General features: G+C 36.9%; 1 protein-coding gene and 1 pseudogene across 2 annotated transcripts in view; both read right to left on the minus strand.

Annotated features, from left to right (window-relative positions):
• SKA2 (spindle and kinetochore associated complex subunit 2) overlaps nucleotides 1-19,906 on the minus strand; it is a 39,675-nt gene that overhangs the window by 19,702 nt on the left and 67 nt on the right. The gene's annotated exons all lie outside the window — the stretch shown is intronic.
• On the minus strand, nucleotides 136-19,724 carry LOC134389482 (large ribosomal subunit protein eL33-like; annotated as a pseudogene).

A 19,906-nucleotide genomic window follows, 5' to 3' on the forward strand; every position in this document is an offset into this window, starting at 1 on the left:
GTGTGTATACCAACAGTTCCAAAAGATTCTTAAGGGGCTGGCCAATTAGCTCAGATGGTTAGAGCATGGTGCAGTAACATCAAGGTCCAGGGTTCAATTCTTGTACTTCCTGTCCAGTTACCAATTTACTTTTCATTAATTTAACCTTGAGGGGTACAGCACCACATGGATTCTGTGTCCAATGGCATTAGCAGGAAGGTTGTTTTGGAATTTGGCACAAACCATACCACTATTTCCATGGACATGAGTTACCTTTCCCCAGATTACTATGGTTTTGTTTGGTTTGCCGCAAGGAGTCACTGTGTTGTTCTTTGCTTTGTACACATAAGAACATCTCTTGCCCAAGTAAAATCGAGTTTCATCCTGGGTATAAACATCTTCAATTTTTTTTGTTGTTGTTGACCGGTAAGGGGATCGCAGCCCCTGGCACAGTGTGGTTAGCACCACGCTCAGCCAGTTAGCACACTGGCCATCCCTATATAGGATCTGAACCCACAGCCTCAGGGCTCCCAGCGCCACACTCTCCCGAGTGAGCCACGAGGCCGGCCCCTAAACATCTTCAATTTTAAGAAGAGCTGTGTGCTACCTTTGGTTCTGGAGATCCTGCTGAAAGCCATCAAAAATGGCCTTGAACCACAGCCTTCCAGACACATCACCTTTTAAAAGTCCTTTTCCCAGCAGGCCTCCACAGACTCCAGAATGGCAGAAAGAGCCATTCCTGTTTTAAGTAATCTGCCTACACTTCTACTTGGGAAATATTTCATTGAGTAATAGGAGTTTTGGCAGGGGGAGGTGGCCAAATAAGATTTTAAATAGACTTTAAAAGACAGGAAATACAAAAAAATTAAAAATAGAATTACCATATGATCCAGCAATTGTACTTCTGGATATACACCTAAAATAACTAAAAAACTAAAAATAACTAAAAACAGGGTCTTAAAGAAATATTTATACACCCAAGTTCACAGGAGCATTATTCACAATAGCCAAAAAATGGGAGCAACCCAAGTGCCCATCAAGAGATGAACAGATAAAAACAATGTAGTATATATTCACAGAATACAATATTATTCAGCCTTTAAAAGGAAATTCTGACACATTCTATAACGTGGATGAACTCTGAGGACATATTCCAAGTGAAAAAAGCCAGTCACACAAAGACAAATACCCACACAACTCCTGTTGAAACAAGAAAAAAAAAAGACAAATGACAAATACTGCATATTCCACTTTCTTGAAGTATCTAAAATAGTCAACTTTATAGAAACAGAAAGTAGAATGGTGGTTGCCAGGGGCTGGAGGGAGGGAGTGATGAGGAGTTATTGTTTGATAGATGCATAGTTTCAGTTTTTTACAAAATGAAGAAGAGTTCTAGTGATGTACTATGGTGATGGCTGCACAACAATATAATATATATTTAATACCATTGAATTGTACACTTAAATATAGTTAAAATGGTAAATTTTATGCTGTGTGTATTTTACCACAATTAAAAAATTTTTTTAAAAGATGGAAAAACAGCTTGAGAGGAGAATGTTATCCTCTGGGGGAAACTGTAAAGAACATTTTCTGATAATACACAAGGGAAGTATTCGCTTATTGGTGAAGTTAGTGGGCTAGGGAATAAGCAAGGAGCAAAAAAGGAAAAACGATACCTATGCAATACTGAGAGAAAAAAACATCAATTATCTGATCTGAACCCTTCATTTTACAAATGAAATAGGCCAAGTGACTTGCCTCTAGTTCTATTTTAATTACTGTTTTTATGTAGTTAGACCAAAGTTGTATATGATATTAAAGCTAGCAGGAGTCACACAGATATAGGAAAAATGTAAATTCTTAAAATTAAATTTAAAGTTTTTAAAAAACTTTTAAGTCTAATATTGCTAACGTTACAAAGTTAGTCAATTAAAAACTGCCCCTGAACACAACCTAGCAGTATTGCACAGAAAAAATAAAAAGAATTGGGATATGTAGTAGAAGTACTAGCTGTGCTATTACTAGCCAGCTGTGTGACTTCGGTAAGTCCCTCATCTCTCTGGGTCTCTCCTATTAAATGAGATTTGGAATCTAAGGTCCTTTTTAACATTAAAATTCTATTATTTCATTATACTACAAACAAACCCAAGTTTAATTTATCAAAATGTTAAGACTTAAAAAAGATAAATATTACCTTCTTCTAATAAATTAAAATTTGACATTTAAGCCTCACATTTTAATGTTTATAGTGAAATTTAGCTCCTACAGTTTTCTTCCTAAACATAGATGACTTTTGCTTCAGTTTCAGCTACATAGTTTCTGCAGCCCGCCCATCGTTCTTTCCAAACACCAAAACCCTATAAGCAATATTGCACTACTCAGAGCTATTTATACAGCAGAGACAATATCGATAGGGTTCTAGGATCTGGTGATGAACAGAAAAAGTTTTAGTTACATGGTAGGAAAATTTACTGACCAATAAAGATGACCTCTAAAACTCATTAGTGCCTGATTAATGGTGCAAATTGATCTTGATAAACTTTATTGACAGCACTCTTCAGTTATAAATTAGCCTCCTGGAAGCCTTATAAAACAGTGAGGTTATCGTTTAATTAACTTTAGCTACCTATATTACTTTAAGGAGCACTGGAATCTTTAAAATAAAACTAGTAATTTTTTTATAGCCCAAGACATCTATATTTCAGAAATCACAGTTTTCTCCAAAATCAGTAATAAAAATAAAGGGTGAAAGTTTTACACTGATCCTAAGAATGATAAATAAAATATGCAATTTAGCTGGAAAACATCTATAGAAATCATAGTTAAAGCACCCCAAGGACAACCAATTTACATCCTGCCAATTGGACATCCTTGGAAGCAGACTAGGACTGTAAGGAAGATTCCGTACAAATGGCAAAAGAAATCGGTTAGGATATAATTTTGAGTTTTAGACAGCATGCTACATATTTCACAAGCATATAAATTCTTTTATACTAGCTTTTAACATGACCAGCTTAAGGCTTTAAGTCAATGACACACTGTATTACACACTACTCAACTACTTGGCAGGAAGGAGAAAAGAATATAGTTGCAGTTGCCAGTTTAAAAGCACTTGCTTTTTACAAATAACTCATAGATTCTCACTGCCACCAGTACTGCTCCCCTACAAAAAGACCCACGGTCATTAAGCTCCAAACACATACTTCTTGTGAGAGACCCTGTCTCAAAAGCATCAAACCACAGGGAAATAAACGGGAAAAAAAATTCGCTTTATTGTGGTCTTGCCTATCTATGGTGGACTAAGCATAGAAAGAAGAGTTGATAAAGGTGTTTTCTAGACACACTAGGTAGGCTTAGAAATGTATTTCCCATAGAAACATTGTTTTAAGGAAGAATTAGGTATGTTAATACTCCTAAAACTAGTTCAGGTATATCACTTACCAAAGAATCTACTTTTCTTACGTTCTATTCTTTCCAATGCAGATTTAGAAACACTTCTTTACTTTCATTTTACTCTGTTCATGACTCCAGTTTACTATCATCTGTACTGTACTATAATCATTTGTATGGTAATGTCACCACATGATTTCAAATTTCTTACTGGCAATGAGATAGGAGGGAGGTGCTCGGTTTCCATGGGCTCAGGTTACAGGACACACCTCTGGGTTTCAAGCCATTTCACAAGGTCGCAGGCCCCTCCTCTAGGTGCTCTCTTGAGGAAAATTACTGTTGCTAGTTAGGCCGATTTTTGACACCAACATGGAGAAATTGAGACCGCAAGGTGCTGGCTTATACGAATCCAGTGGCTGGGCATGCTCAGTAGAGAAGGGTTATATAACTCTGGTACCCAAGCATGCTCAGTGGAAAGGAGTTTATCCTTTGAATGACCTTCCACTAGGAGTGCTAAAGAGCACAGAATATTCTTGAAAATGTCTGGTGCGTGTGACAGGATTTGACCAATGAACATGCTCCAAAAAGGGACCAACTGAGCATGTGCGAGACTATGTTACATAACAGGGAACCATCCCCTTAGTTGAATATTCAATAGATAGCATGAACATGTATTAGATAGCAAAACTATAAAAGCTGAATCCCAGCAGATGGTGAGGTTGTTGCTCACTTTCCTAGGGCCAACCACCCCTTCACTGGCAGAGGTGTGTATGCTTCACTTTTGTGTTAAACTTACTTTCAGCAGGTGGCTCACTCTCTTGAGCCAGCCTGCACTATGTACTAAACTTTAAGTGTGTATTTCTTACTTTTGCATTAAACTTGGTATGGGCCCTACTCAGTCTCTGGAGCTAAGCCACACTCTCTGTGAAATCTGTATCTCTTATTTATTATATTAAACTTGTTCTCACTTTCTACTGGGACTCTGCTCTTGAATTCCTTCCTGTGGCAGAGTCAAGAACCTGGTAAGGGTACGGGGTGGGTTGAAGCTGACTATCGGGCTGCCCAGACCCTTCCTCCAACATCAGCAAGAGCCCTCTTTTCTTTTTTGTATCCTTAGTTTTTATATATATACTCTAATGCAAAGACAAAAGGGAACAAATGAAACAATCTTCATTCACCTGAAAGAAAAAACAGCCTGAGAATCCAAACATCCTTTAAAACCTGTTTTAAAGAGAAATATTTCAAGTTCACAACAAGTTGAGAGCCACCTGTAATGTCTACACAATCAAAAATGGATTTTGTCTTTTTCTTTTTTTTTTTTTAAAAGATGACCAGTAAGGGGATCTTAACCCTTGACTTGGTGTTGTCAGCACCACACTCTCCCTAGCGAGCAAACCAGCCATCCCTATGTAGGGATTCGAACCCATGGCCTTGGTGTTATCAGCACCACACTCTCCCGAGTGAGCCACGGCCGGCCCCTGGATTTTGTCTTTTTCTGCTGGAGAGTTTTGATTAATATACATTCTCTCTTCCAAACAGAGCACATGCGAGTCTTTGCTTGTCTGAAACAGATAAGCAGTACAGTAACATGCACCAAGTCACAGGCATGTTATTTTAGGCACATGGCAACCAAAGGGGAAGAAAGCAGGCAGAAACTTCAGGTTCACCAGTTCCCAATCTGCAGGTTTGTACAGAACTATTGCTAGGGTAAAAACATGAACCCCTGCCTCTAAAAGGCTGGATTTATCAGGTGAAGTAATGTACTTAACTTCCTTAAAGCTTTCAGGATCCCAGTTTATTTCAATTGTGCTATAGACACATGATGGACTACAGGTACAGACTTTCATAATATATTGAATGAACCTGGTTTAGTAAAATAGCTATATCTACAAAAAATCTGAAATAGTTTACAACATAGTCTCAGTCATGGAATTGCAGCTTCGTTTTTTTTCTTTTTGCATATCCATCTTCTAATTTTACTACGACAAATATGTATTACATATAAAATAACTAAAGCAATTTTTTTTAAGTGTAATGCATTCTGTACTAAGTCATTCTTCACTTAAACATCACTGGGGTTTCCCAAAGCCTGTAGAGTTAATTCCAAACTTTAGTATGATTCTTCACAAGATGATGTTAACATTCTCTCTCTCACTCCACTGAAGTTTCACATGTCACACCTCAGTCACACTGAATTTCACTGTCCCAAATATGCCAGACCATTTTTTAAAATCACTAATCTCTGTAACTTTTTTTTTTTTTTTTTGGTAGCTTACCAGTAACAGGGATCAAACCCTGGGCCTTGGTGTTATCAGTACGATGCTCTAACCAACTGACCTAATCAGCAACCCAAATCACTCATCTCTAATAGTGTCTGGCAAACAGCATACTCTCAAATATTATATTAGTATACAGAATATTTTGTAATATATGTATCAAATTAGAATGTGCCATAAAATATGACAAAAATATGGCATTCCTAAGTTGCAGAATCCAATTGGAATAGTGCACATAGATGAAATAAAAACTTAAATCTTTTTTTTTTTTTTTTAAAGATGACCGGCAAGGGGATCTTAACCTTTGACTTGATGTTGTCAGCACCACGCTCTCCCAAGTGAGCCAACTGATCATCCCTATATAGGGATCCAAACCCGTGGCCTTGGTGTTATCAGTATCACACTCCCAAGTGAGCCACAGGCCAGCCCTAAAAACTTAAATCTTGAGGGAGTACATCTTGGCAGCAATTCTTGCTTATACAGATACTGAAAAGGATATAAGATTCATGATGTTTAATCACTTAATTTCAAATCAACCTCTGGATATGAGGTCCATGAGCTTACTGGGGGCAGGGAGAATCTACAAATCCCTGCTAATAGTTAGCAGTTTTACGTATCTATGTACATTTTTCTGGTGAGATGGAGCTCCTCTAAGGATCCATGACCTAAAGGAAAAAGAAAAGATTTAAAATGATTACTTTAAAAGATATATAGTTTATGTCTTAGTGTCAATGACACAGTGACAACGTAGGTTGCCAAATAAACTGAACTTTTGTATTCCTAAAGCTGGAAGGGAAAAACTGGAAAGTACAGTAAGTACCAAGAAATAATCTATTTTTTTGTCATTCAAAATAAAGTGTGATTGCTTTTGAAATCCAAGTGCTAAACACATTGTTGAGTATGTAAAAGGCAGCTAAGACAGTTCTTGTCCCCTCCCTTTTAAAGCTTATCTGAGTTTATGAAAAAAAATGGAACAGCTGGTTAGAGCACAACCTTATAACACCAATAACACCAAGGTCACAGGTTCAGGTCCCCATACCAGCCAACCACCGAAAAGAAGAAAAGAAAGAAAAAAAGATTTGGAGGAGTGAGGACACAAGCAATAAAATGAAGATTAAATGTCTGAGCAGGTAAGATTTTTAAAACTAGTAAAGCCAATAGTGCTAGATCATCCTGAATCCAGACTAGGAGATAAATAAAACAACTAATTTTTCCTCAAAATTTTAGTTCTATCTCTGGGTAGTAATGTACTTTATTCCTTTTGTTACTGTGGATTTCTAAAAGTCTTCATAATAATATGCTACTATATAATAAGGGAAGAGTCTTTTTTTAAAGTTAACTTCTACCAACCCCTCCCTAATCTAAACCTTTTTCTTGGGGGGGGGGGGCTGGCTAGTATTGGGATTTGAACCCATTACCTTGGTGTTATAAGGCTGCACTCTAACTAACTGAGCTAACTGGCCAGCCCTAGACAATTTTTTATTTTTTAAAATTTTTTAGAAATTTTTTTGGTGGCTGGCCAGACCTAGGATCCCAAACACTTGACACTGGTGTTATAACACCACACTTAGATGGTATGATAACCAACTAAGCTAGCAGCCAGCCCTAAGTGTATTTATTTGCCTGAATTATCTATGCGCTGGACTAGACTATAGAGGACAAAGATTATATATATCCATTCAAAGTCAGAGCACCTGCATTTTTTCTTCACATAGATTTTCTTTTTTACTTATATGTCTCTCCAGCTGGTTTAAATTTTTAACTTTGCTTAGCACAGTTCCTCATACACAATAGATAAAAGAGGTCATAGCTGGAAATTATTTGATCAATAAATAAAGCATTACAGCCTAATGTGCTCTGCTTACAATGGTATGAAAATGCATTTGATGGGGTATTTGAAGTAGGACTGCCAGACAAAATATAAGACACCCAGATAAATTTGAATTTCAGATAAACAATGAAAAAAATTAATATAAGTATGTCCCGTGCAATATTTGGACATACTTATACTAAAAAGTTACACATTGCTAATCTGGAATTCAAATATAACAGCAGCGCTGGCCTTTTAGCTCCACTGGTTAGAGCATAGCCTTATAACACCAAGGTTACAGGTTCAGATCCCTATACCAGCCAGCTATCCAAAAAAAAAAAAAAAAAAAAAAAAAAAAAGCAAATGTAACTGGGCATCCTGCATTTTTATTTACTAATTGTATTAGTCCATTTCTGTTGCTTATAACAGAATATCTGAAACTGGGTAATGTATAAAGAAATGAAATTTACTTCTTACAGTTCTGGAGGCTGGGAAGTCCATGGTCCCGGAGGCACATCTGGTGAGGGCCTTCTTCTGGGTGGGAACTCTCTACAGGGTGCCATGGTAACACAGGTTATCACATGGCAACAACTGCAAGAGCTCCCTCATGTGCTCCTTATAAAGCCAGAAGTCAGGGCCGGCCCATGGCTCACTTGGGAGAGTGTGGTGCTGATAACACCAAGGCAACAGGTTTGGATTCCTATATAGAGATGACCGGTTAGCTCACTGGGTAAGCATGGTGCTGACAACACCACGTCAAGGGTTAAGATCCCCTTACTGGTCATCCTTTTAGAAAATAAATAAATAAATAAACAAACAAATAAATAAATAAAGCAAGCAAGCCAGTAGTCCACACCCATGATAACTCATTACTCCATGAATGGATTAATCTATTCATGAAGGCAAAGTCCTCATGATCCAGGCACCTCTCAAAGGCTCCTCCTTTCAAATATCATAATTGGATTTCCCTCCTTCTTAACACTGTCACAGTGAGGATCAAGTTTATAACATGTAAACTTTTGGTAGACATATCTGACCCACAGCACTAAGGCTGGCAACCCTAATTGGAGAGATCTCTAAATGTTATCAAATTTGGGGCCTTCTAGGAGTAGAAGCACAGAAATATCTCTTTTCATGATTTATCCTTGGCCACTTTTTCAGCCTTTTTTTTTTTCTTGGCTGCTGGCACGCATGGGGATCCAAACCTGTGACACTGCTGTAACCAGCACCAAGCTCTCCCGAGTGAACTAACCAACCAGTCCCTTGGTCATTTTTTAACAGTCAGGACAAACAATCAATGTTTTCCTATTACTTATGAGATAATATTACTGTACAAGTAGACTACATTGCTAAGAATGGATTAGCCAACATATTAGCAAATGAATAGATTTTGAAATTCAAATGGCAGCCTAGGTTAAATCAACATACTTCAGAATTATGGCACATAATGCCAAAAAACTCAGTGGCTTAAAAACAACGATCATTTACTACACCAGCCAGCTGCAAAAAAACAAAAACAAAAACAAAAACAACCATGATCATCTATTCTCATGGACCTGCACATTGATTCGTTTCAGGTGCTCTAGGCTGGGCTGAGTTTGGTGGCTCTGTTTCTCACTGCATTTCTGGGGGATGCCTCATAGGGTTTTTGTGGTAGGTGAAACCTTCCTTTTTGAACCAGCAGATTACCCATGAGGTATTCTAATTGAGAATGTTGAAGCACGAGAGTAAGGAGAAACACACAACATCTCTTAAGGCTCAAGTTCAGAGCTGCCATTTGAATTTCAAATTTTATTCTATCCACATGTCATGGGCCAAAGCACATCAGAGGACAGGAAATGTACTCTGCCCATCATGAAGCCATGACAAACATATGGATACAGGAAAAAGTGAAGAATTGGGGTGAATTATTCACTTTACTAGAATAGTTCTATTTTCTTTGGGAAAAAGTAGGTCACTGTGTTACATGTAAATAACAGGCATGGTGGTGTTGCAGGAATATTCAGATAAAAAATTTCTTAGGTTTTTTGTTAAAATGCATCTTTCTCATTTATGCTATTTTATACCAAATAAATAGGGCAATAAACAGTGTAGAATACATAAATAAGTATATAATTTAATCAGAAGTTGTTAAATTTCCCTACATTTTACACAAAACCTTAACTGGATGTTTATGTGGGGGATTTTTTTTTTTAATTAAGGAACCTAGGTTCATGATTACTATAGAATATGAATTTAAAAGAACTAAAAATGTTTAGAAACCAACTCATACTCACTAGGATAACAAAACAAAAAAACCCCAAAACCCCCCCCAAAAACCCAGCACATGTTATAACACCAAGCTCAACGGTTAATAAGATCACTGTACTGGCCAGCTGCAAAAAGAAAAAAAGTGTTAAGGTGTGGAGAAAATGGAACCCTTGTGCACTGCCGGTGCAAATGTAAAATGGTATAGCTGCTGTGGAAAACAGTATGGCAGTTCCTCAAAAAATTAAAAACGGAATTAGCATATGATCCAGGAATTCCATTTCTCATTATACAGTACTCTTCCCCTTATCCACAGTTTTGCTTTCAGAACTTCACTACAATAAGATTTTTTTTTTTTTTAAAGATGATCGGTAAGGGAATCTTAACCCTTGACTTGGTGTTTTCAGCACCATGCTCACCCATTGAGCTAACCCGCCATCCCTATATGGGATCCAAACCCGTGGCCTTGGTGTTGTCAGCACCACACTCTCCCGAGTGAGCCACGGGCCAGCCCCATGGCTCAATAAGATTTTGAGAGAGACCACATTCACATAACTTTTATTACAGTATATTATTATAATTGTCCTATTTTATTATTAGTTATTGTTGTTAATCTTTTACTGTGCCTAGTTTATAGATTAAACTTTATGATAGGTATGTATGTATAGGAAAAAACATAGTATATATAGGGTTTGGTAATATCTGTGGTTTCAGGCATCAGCTACAGGTCTTACAATATATCCCCCGAGGATAAGAAGGAACTGCTGTATACTTAAAAGAATTCAAAACAGGGTCTTGAAGAGGTAACTGTACACCAATGTTAATAGCTGTATTATTCACTGTAGAGGGTTAGAAATCTTGATTCTCGTTTGATTTTTAGACAGGGCTCTTTTGCTAAAAAACTTATGGGACAAAAGTCCTTAGCTAGGAGGCAATGGCCTACAGCTTAGTGGGCAATAGCCCATTGAATCAACTCTAATCACTGTTTAGGTATGGGATTGTATACGTTGATGATTTAGAGTTAACAGGTGCACGTTGACATCTTGTTAAGAGATTTTAAAGAATTGCTGTAGGAAGATATGTGAAAAATGTTTGCTGATGGGAAAACTTTTTGTTAATGGAAACTTAAGATACAATCACAGATAGAATCATAGGAATGTAATGATTGTTTTATCTGTTATAAAAGTAGTTATATCTTAAGTTAAAGATAATGATCACAGTGTAATTAGCTTAATATTTCACTAATTATACTTTGGAATATCATGCTGTTAGTTTTACTGATGTTACTATGTTCCATTGCTTAAGCTATACTTAAGGATAGCTTAAGGATAGTTAAGGATAACTTTTGTCATGTTGCCCAGGTCTTTGTGTCCTTCTGAAATGACTGAATCGACTGATTTTTCTTGTAAAACTTCCTTGTCTTTACAATAAAATCAGAAGCTAACTTTGAATAGGGGCTGTACCCAGCTTTCTCCTTCTAACAGAGGAGTTGCAGAGGTGCAGTCTCTTTGGGCTTCCCATTGCATTCATGTTGCTTTGAGTAATCCTTTTTGTATTTCCATTACACAATGAGAAGTGTAACAATTAACAATAGCAAAAACATGGAAGCAACCCAAGCGTACATCCAGGGACGAATAAGCAAAATGTAATATGTACATACATTGGAGTATTATTCAGCCTTAAAAAGGGAAAGAAATTCTGCAATATGCTACAACAACAAAAAAAGGATGAATCTTGAAGACATGCTAAGTGAAAAAAGCAAGTCACAAAAAAACAAATACTGTATGATTATATGAGGAACTTAGAGTAGTCAAAATCATAGACAGACAGTAGAATGGTGGTTGCCAGGTGCTGGGGGAAGGAAATGGGAGTTATTGTTTGATAGGTAAAGAGTGTCAATTTTTCAAAATGAAGGAGTTATGGAGATGGATGGTGGTGACGGTCACACAACATTATGAATGTATTTAAGAACACCAAACTGCACACCTAAAAATGGTTAAGATGGTAAATTTTATGTCACATGTATTTTAACACAATAAAAAATTAGAAAACATTTAGGAATGCAATAAAGAAAAACGGTGTGGGGGAGGTTTACAACTTAACTAGAATAGTGATCTTACTGGTTTTTCATCTCAATACTCCTGGCTCTCCCTTTCAACACTGTACTAAAACACTTGCAGTTTCCCCAATTGTACAACAACTGCTCATCTCTGGACTTTCACATACACTGTTTCCTCTGCCTAGAACACTTTTCCTCTCTTTCACTTGGCTAATCCCTACTCATCCTTCAAATCTCAGATTATATCTCACCTCTAACAAAAAGCCTTTCCCAGGTTAGGTGCGTCTTCCCAGTGTGCCCTCATAATACCTGGTGTTTACTTTTCCCATTGTGACATCTGTATTTATCTGTACATTTAATCCCAGATAGATTAATCAATGTATTTAATTTATCTTTGTCTCCCTGATACATTCCTTAATATTTTTAGCCTCTAGTACTAGCCTGACCTAGTAACACTTCATGAAACAAAACATTACGTATTTTTATCTACAATTAGGCAAATTAAGTGCGGGAGAGGAAGAATACAAAGGGTCTTCAAAAAGTTCATGGAAAGATTCATATTGTTGTGGAAATGGACTTGACAGAGAAGCACACGGCACTGAGCTAGTTGGAGAGCCAGGTACTTTATTACACTGGCCGTCCCAGAGGAGCTAACACCCCAAAATCTGAGCCCCGAGCTCAAGTGTTACAGGGTTTATATAGGCAAACTCTTCTGGGTTTTAGGTTTCAGTTTCTCAGCACTCATATGGCTAAGGCAGCTGTAAGTTTTGTTTTTTCAGAATTCATGTGGTCAGGCAGCACCTAATGCGATAAGCAGGCATGGTTACAGAAGCAAAGAATGCAAGCAGTTGATTAACAGCTAGGCCAATGCAATAAGCAAGTACTTTTTCAAAGGCAGAACAGGCTACTGAAAAAATTAATTTTTGAATTTTCCAACAGTATCGTCTTTCAAGTCCATTTTTCTATGAACTTTTTGAAGTATCCTTGTATATAAAAGCTACAACTCTCACATTTATTAACAAAAGTAAATTGTTCTAAAAAGCTAAATTTATTTTACAGTCACTAAACCACTAGAAGAAAATCTTATCAAAAGTCAGCTGAGACTATTTCCTTATTTGTAAAATGAGAATAAAATATTGAACTCAAAGAATCAAGGATTCTCCACACCAGCCAGCTGCCACCCTCCCCAAAAATCAAGAATTGACTTATTCAAACCTTTAAAATATTATATATTGAGATAAATTAGAAGTTTAACTTTTTAATATCTAATTTAAAAGAAGTTGTATTTATCTGGGATATTCTTAATGTTGAAACTCTATTAGGATTAGCTAACAACAGGTACTTTTGGTTTGTTTTAAAGCTTTTACTTTGCTCCAAGGAACAAGAAAATTTCCCACTAGATTTTAGCTCATAAAGGATGGCCATTCCTACCCTGTTCTCTAAAATTGAAAACATATTCATACAAAAATATAGTTTAAGGCAGAAAAATCTTTCCCTCCCCTCACCAATTAACACATTTTTAATTCTTATTTTTCAAGTATGTAATCTTTTACCCAAAAATCTCTACAGTTGTATAGGCTCTGGATAGAAAAAAAAAAAACAATGATAGCCATCTAATTTTAAAGACATTTTCTTAGTAAATGGCTTACTTTTTTCTGAAATTCAGTGCATTTAGGACACACGTTGTGACTATTCTTGCTCTATTTTTGAGAAACAGAGCAACAGTAGAAATCACACTAACCAGATTATTAAAAAAAATTATAAGCAAGACTTATACACTGAAAACCACAAAACACTGTTGAGAGAAACTTTACAAGACCTAATAAATGGAGAGATACATAATGTTCATGCATCAGAAGTTTCAATATTGTTGGGGCTGGCCGTTTAGCTCAAGCTAGAGTGTGGTGCTGATTCCACCAGCGTCCGGGGTTCAATCATCGCACCAGCCCTGTACCAGCCAGCTGCCAAAAAAAAAAGTCTCAATATTGTTATAGATTCTCCCCAAATTGTTCTTAGATTCAACATAATTCCAACCAAAATCCCAGCAGGCATGCTTTTTGTAGAAATTGGCAAAAAACTTGTTTGGAAAAGCAAAATGATCAAAACAGTTTTGGAAAGCAAGAACAAAGTCTGAGGCCTACCACTAGATGACTTAAAGATCTCCTATTCTGTTACAGTCATTATAATAGTGTGATATGACATAATGGAACAAAACAGTTCAAGATAGACTGACTGACCCACCCATACATTCTCAATTGATTTGTTCAAAGGAGCCAAGGTAATTCAATGGGGAAACAATATTCTTTTCAAAAATGATACTGGGGGCCGAGCCCGTGGCGCACTTGGGAGAGTGCGGCGCTGGGAGCGCCGCGATGCGCCCGCCGCAGGTTCGGATCCTATATAGGACTGGCCGGGGCACTCGCTGGCTGAGTGCCGGTCACGAAAAAGACAAAAAAAAAAAAAAAAAAAATGATACTGGAAGAATGAGATTATCCATATGCAAAGAAAAATGGATCCTCCACACCTACTTTATACTATATACAAAAATTAACTTGAAATGGATAGAGATCTACATGTAAAAACTAAAACTGTAAAACTTCTAGAAGAAAATATTTGTGACCTTGGGTTAGGCAAATATTTCTTAGAACACAGAAAGCATATACAACAGAAGAATAAAATGTATAAATTGGACTTCATCAAAAAATTTTAAATGAGAAGGCAAATTAAGCTGAGAGAAAATTAAAGGACTCTTATGATGCAATAATGAAAAGACAACTCAATTTGAAAATAGGCAAAGGATTTTAAGACAACTTCACTAAAGAAAAATACTGCAAATAAGCACATGAAAAAATGTTCAATATCATTAGTCATTAAGGAAAGACAAACTGAAATCACAATGAAACATCATCACACATCTATTAGAATGGCTAAAATTAAGACTGACAATACCAAATGTTGATGGGGATGTGGAGAAACTGGAACCCTAACACATAGCTTTGAGAATGCAAAACAATATAGCCACTTCAGAAAAGATTTTAGCAGTTTCTTTTATCATGCTACCCAGCAATCCCATTCCTCAAAAATTCCTCATTCCAAGAGAAATGAAAACATTATGTCTACACAAAGATTAGTACTCCAATGTTCACAGCAACTTTATCAATAATAAGCAAAACTTGTGGAATCCCCATACTGGCCAGCCACCAAAAAACAAAAACAAAAAAACAACAAAAGAAAGCAAAACCTGCAAACAACTCAAACTCCATAATCTGATAAACAAATAAACAATTTGTGATATTCTATATAATGGAATACTACTCAGCAATAAAATGGTCCAACTACTAATACATACAACAATTTAGATGAATCTCATAGCATTATGCTAAGTGCAAGAAGCCAGATGCAAAAGGATGTATACTGCATGATTCCATTTATATGAAATTCTAGAAAAGCCAAAACTAAAGATCAGCCGTTACCAGGGAGTATGGGAAGAAGAGGTTGCAAAAGGATACACAGGAACCTTTTAAGGTGATGGAAATGTTGGATATTCTGGCTGTGTTGGTGGTTACATGACTATATGCATTTGTCAAACTCACCAAATTGTACACTGAAAATTGGTCAGTTTTACTGTATGTAAATCAAATCTCAATAAAATTCATTATTAAAAAAAGTGATGGTCTCACACTTTATCTCGTAATCACATAAATGAGCTTTAAAACAAGCATTTTATGAGGGGTGAACTAATGGAGACAAAACTGCTATCTACCCTAAGTGGATCATTGCACAGTATATGCATGTATTGGAACAACACACTGTACCCCACAAAATAAATATAAATTTTTTAAAAAACCAAGCATTTTAAGTTTTAAATTCAAGCATTTCCTACACAATACACAAAATTAACACCAATTAAGACTTGGGGCAAATTACTATAAGAAATGTACAGCAGAAATTTTTTTCATCACTTAATAATTCATCACAAAACTGAATTAAATAAAACCTAAGATTTGCCAGAACCTATCCAAAATTGTTATAGAAGGAAGCAAATTACAAAGTACTACTTGTTTAGGTAAGCCATAACAACTTTTAGATATAAAAAGTATTCTCTCAATGTGTTTCATAATGCATTTGGTTTTTTTCCCCCAAAATTATGACTTTCTAAAAGATACACTGTGGGCAATAAAATTATACAGTTTTCAGCAACATAGGTTGTGGTAAATTATTTACAGATACTGAAGAAAGATGTAAAGAATCAAAATTCTGGTGTGCATCCTGCTTTCAGATGCTTTGACAATACTATTGCACTGCTAGCTGTAAAGTACAGTAGTGCAATAAAGTCAGAGCATTCGTTAGCAGTAATAAGTAGGAAAGGAACACAAAAGCATCTTGAATCAGTTGCAGCTTCAGTGCAAAAGGAATTTAAAGTGAGGTTGCCATTTTGGAGAGAAGACATCCAAAACCTAAAAATATTTATATCATTGTTTAAAAAAAACACAATTAATACTTAAATATCAAGGTGATATTGTTTTCTGATGACTAACTTACAATTAACATTCAAGCAGAAACATGCATAGATGTAGAAAGGAATTCTACCTGTGTCCTAAATTCTAAATATGTCCTAAGCCTTAACAGTAATTAACATGGGTATTGTTAATACCTTAGGGTTGGTATTAACAAAACTGGTTATAATTACTATTAAGGCAAAGTTGTGAAAAATATTTCTGTTCTCTGCTGAGATGTTTTGTTGGTTAGCTCCTTTTCCAAGGCAATTGGTTGATTAAGTGCTGTATGAAACAAGCCCTTTGAAAAAGAATATCAAAGAAAACAAACGAAAAGTAAAACAACTTTCTCAACCTCTACATATCCAATATCACTCTGGAACCTAAACTACAATAAAAAACACAAATACACACAAAAAGCACTTACTATCTTATGGCTTTTTATCTCAAGAATTTACTGAGGGCTATTATGACAAGGGAAGAGACCACCAGAATCAACGTGTTCTAAAAAGAACATTAACGCTACCTAATTGAAAACTGTACTATAAGAGGGGATTTAGAGTTTCAGTTAGCTCCTTAAACATCTTAAATATAGGAGGAAAGCATCTTCATTTCCTTCAAACTTACAGATATCAAGGAGAAAAGAATAATGTGGGGAGCAGGGGGTTGAAGTTTAAGTAGCTAAATAGTTAGTTGCAAGCTAATTAACATACCAACCTTTTAACTGGCAGGAATCCACTCAAAAGTCAGATGTAAGCCCAAGAATGGAAATAGTATCATAGTATCAAATTGCACTACTTTGTGTATGCAATCACTAGTGGTAACATAAAAGGAGGGCACTAGACAAATACATCCAATCAATAAGCGAAGCAAAAAAAGTTAAAGAACAAAGATTACCCTACAAAGAGCTTATTCCCACAATAGTAATGTTGATTGATGCAAAAATACATTTCCATTATTTTCACCAACCTCCCTTTAAATGGTCCAGTTCAGCTACTTAGTTAGATTAAACCTTGTAAGAAACGGACTCAAATTCAGAGCAGCTGAACATGAGTGTCTTGGCCTCAAATCCTGGGCCAAATACTCAAATATTAGAATACTTAACTCTGCTGGTTAAGTATCAGGTCTTAAAAACAAATGTTTAATTAGTTAGAACGCAGTCTTACATCACCAAGGTCACAGGTTTGGATCCCAGTACAGGCCAGTCGCCCAAAACAAACAAAAACAAACAAATAAACAAAATAAAACAAATGTTTAAGGGACAAATGTTTAACTTCCTGAATTGAAAGTTAATACAAACAAGAAAAATATGAAACAAAATTAAATTAAGAGGATCAAGCTATCAGTCTACAAAATTAGAATAAGCACTTTCTTTTCAAAGTTGAATAGTGTGCGTTCTCTTTTCACCTATTAAATATTCAACACTGGCTCCTTGGCAAATCCTTTATTCAAGTAACGTAAAACTAAAAATCATAAGATTGCACAGGAAATCATTTACCTTTAGAATCTTAGGAACTAAACGAGTTCACAGATACAACATTTTTTCTAAAAGCACAAAGGAAATCTGAAGATGAGAGGCACTATCTTTTGCTACCTAGTCAATACAAAGCTGTAATATTAAAAACCAGGAAAAAGTCCAAATACATGTTTTAAACCCTAATGATCACAAAAACAAACTAATAACTTTAAAAAACAAAACAACAAAAAAACCTACCACTAATTTAATTGCGAAGAATTTAAAAAAGGAAATAACCCTGCTTTCTTTTCTTGCTCTCTTCAAAAAGAATTTAAAAACTCTCCCATCATTCAAACAATATCTAAAACTTTAAAAGTCTAGCTCATAATTTTCTAAACTCTACTTTTTTTCAAAATGTTTACTTAATCGTTTTTCTCCTAAAATAGAATTTGTTCAATCTAAAGCATTCCTGTAAGAATACTTGACATTATTGCAAAGGCCAGAAAAAGCTGAAAAATTAAAATTAAACAGCCAAATTGAGAAAAAAAAAACACTTGCTAAAAACAGAATTAGCGTCATTTAGCATTTAACAACTAAGGAGAAATATCTCTATCTGGAGGGAGAAATTCAGAATGGGGGAAGGAGCAAGACAGTCTTAACAGTTATGCCTGTTGATAGAATCAAACTATAATACTTAACTAGAATACTTACATGTGTGTTTTTAAAGACAATTAATGATAAAACCAACAAAACTTTGAACTAAAAGTTCATTACTACAGGTTTAAAACTTTTACTACAGAAAACTCTTGCTGCTTCTCGGCCCTTTCTCCAACCCACCTCCACACCCGCACCCCCTCCACAAAGAAAATTTAAACACAAAATGTTAAAAGCAACTGAAAGCCTTCAAATCAAATTTGCATATGCGAGGCATTCCAATTCATTAATACACCAGAAGAAAATAATAAGATATATCAAGGCCTCACATTTTCTGGGGTGGGAATGTAGGGGTGAGGGTGATACTCAGTTTCTTCCAGGCTCCCCACACGTCCTTTCCAAGGCAGAAGTCAGAGACACAAGAGTCAGCCTGGAGAGAGCAGCACAGGCACAAACGACACCTAAGCAATAATGCCAGGGAATGGCGGGGGGAGGTGGGACGGATTGCGGATGGAGAAGAAAGAAGGTTTTTTTGTTTTTTTTTTATCTTAGTCTTGTTATTTTCTTTAACCAACACACGAAAACCGACAGAAGCTCAATGACCGGTGCCTTCCTTCAAAATCCTCCTTTTTAAGGAAGCCAGTTCAACCTGAATAATACAAGAGAAAAAGGACTGAAGACAGAACCGAGGGAACCGAGAAGAAAAAAGCGCGGGCGACCAGGCTGGTAGTCCAGGGATGGGAGCGAGGGAATAAAGAAGACAAGTGAGGGAAAGATCTCTGAAGAAAACTAGAAGGACAGTCCCCCCCACTTGGCGCCCTTGTGCAGGCCAAACACGCCAGCAACAACGGGAGTCCTTTCCAATTAGTTGCCCTCGCCCTCTGCTTTCACAGATGAATGAAACCGGGCAACTCGAGAGCAGGGTGCCGTCCCTGTCCCGATCCCGCCCGCGCCCCCATCACTCACTCACACCTCTCCTCACCCAAGGCTCGCCACCTTCGGGCCAAACAGAAACGGGTAAGGGCTTCCTTGGCCGCTAGGAAGTTGTGCACGCAAGTCTAGCATCCTTTCTTACACTTTCTCAGCCCGCCGTTGAGAACAGGAACGGTTCAGCCCTGAAGGGATTTCTCCCCGCCCCCCTCGGTTTATTCCCCACCCCACCCTCCATCCCCTTTATTTTTGGAGCGTAAAAGACCTCTCCGCTTCTTGGGGCATTTAGGGACCGTTCCAGTCATATCTTCTTGGTGGAAAAACATTGAACATTGTCCGTACCAGGCGCAGCTCCTTGAGGGCTGGAAAGGTGAGGGCAAAGAAAAAGAAATCCCAATGGCCCCGCACCCTCAGCATCTCCCGCCATTTCCCTCACGAGTTTCCCGGATGTAACCCTTTCCCCGCGGCGGTTTAGACACCAGGCGGTGGCGGCTCCCTTTGGTGCGGAAGGAGGGAACTCGAGTCTGGTCCAGCCTCCGCCGCCCAGAGTTTACGGCGACTCCAAATTACGGACCACCTTCGAGGCCAGTGGGGAAAAATGAACTACCC

This window comes from Cynocephalus volans, chromosome 10 (genome assembly GCF_027409185.1).
Source record: "Cynocephalus volans isolate mCynVol1 chromosome 10, mCynVol1.pri, whole genome shotgun sequence".
NCBI classification, from domain to species: domain Eukaryota; kingdom Metazoa; phylum Chordata; class Mammalia; order Dermoptera; family Cynocephalidae; genus Cynocephalus; species Cynocephalus volans.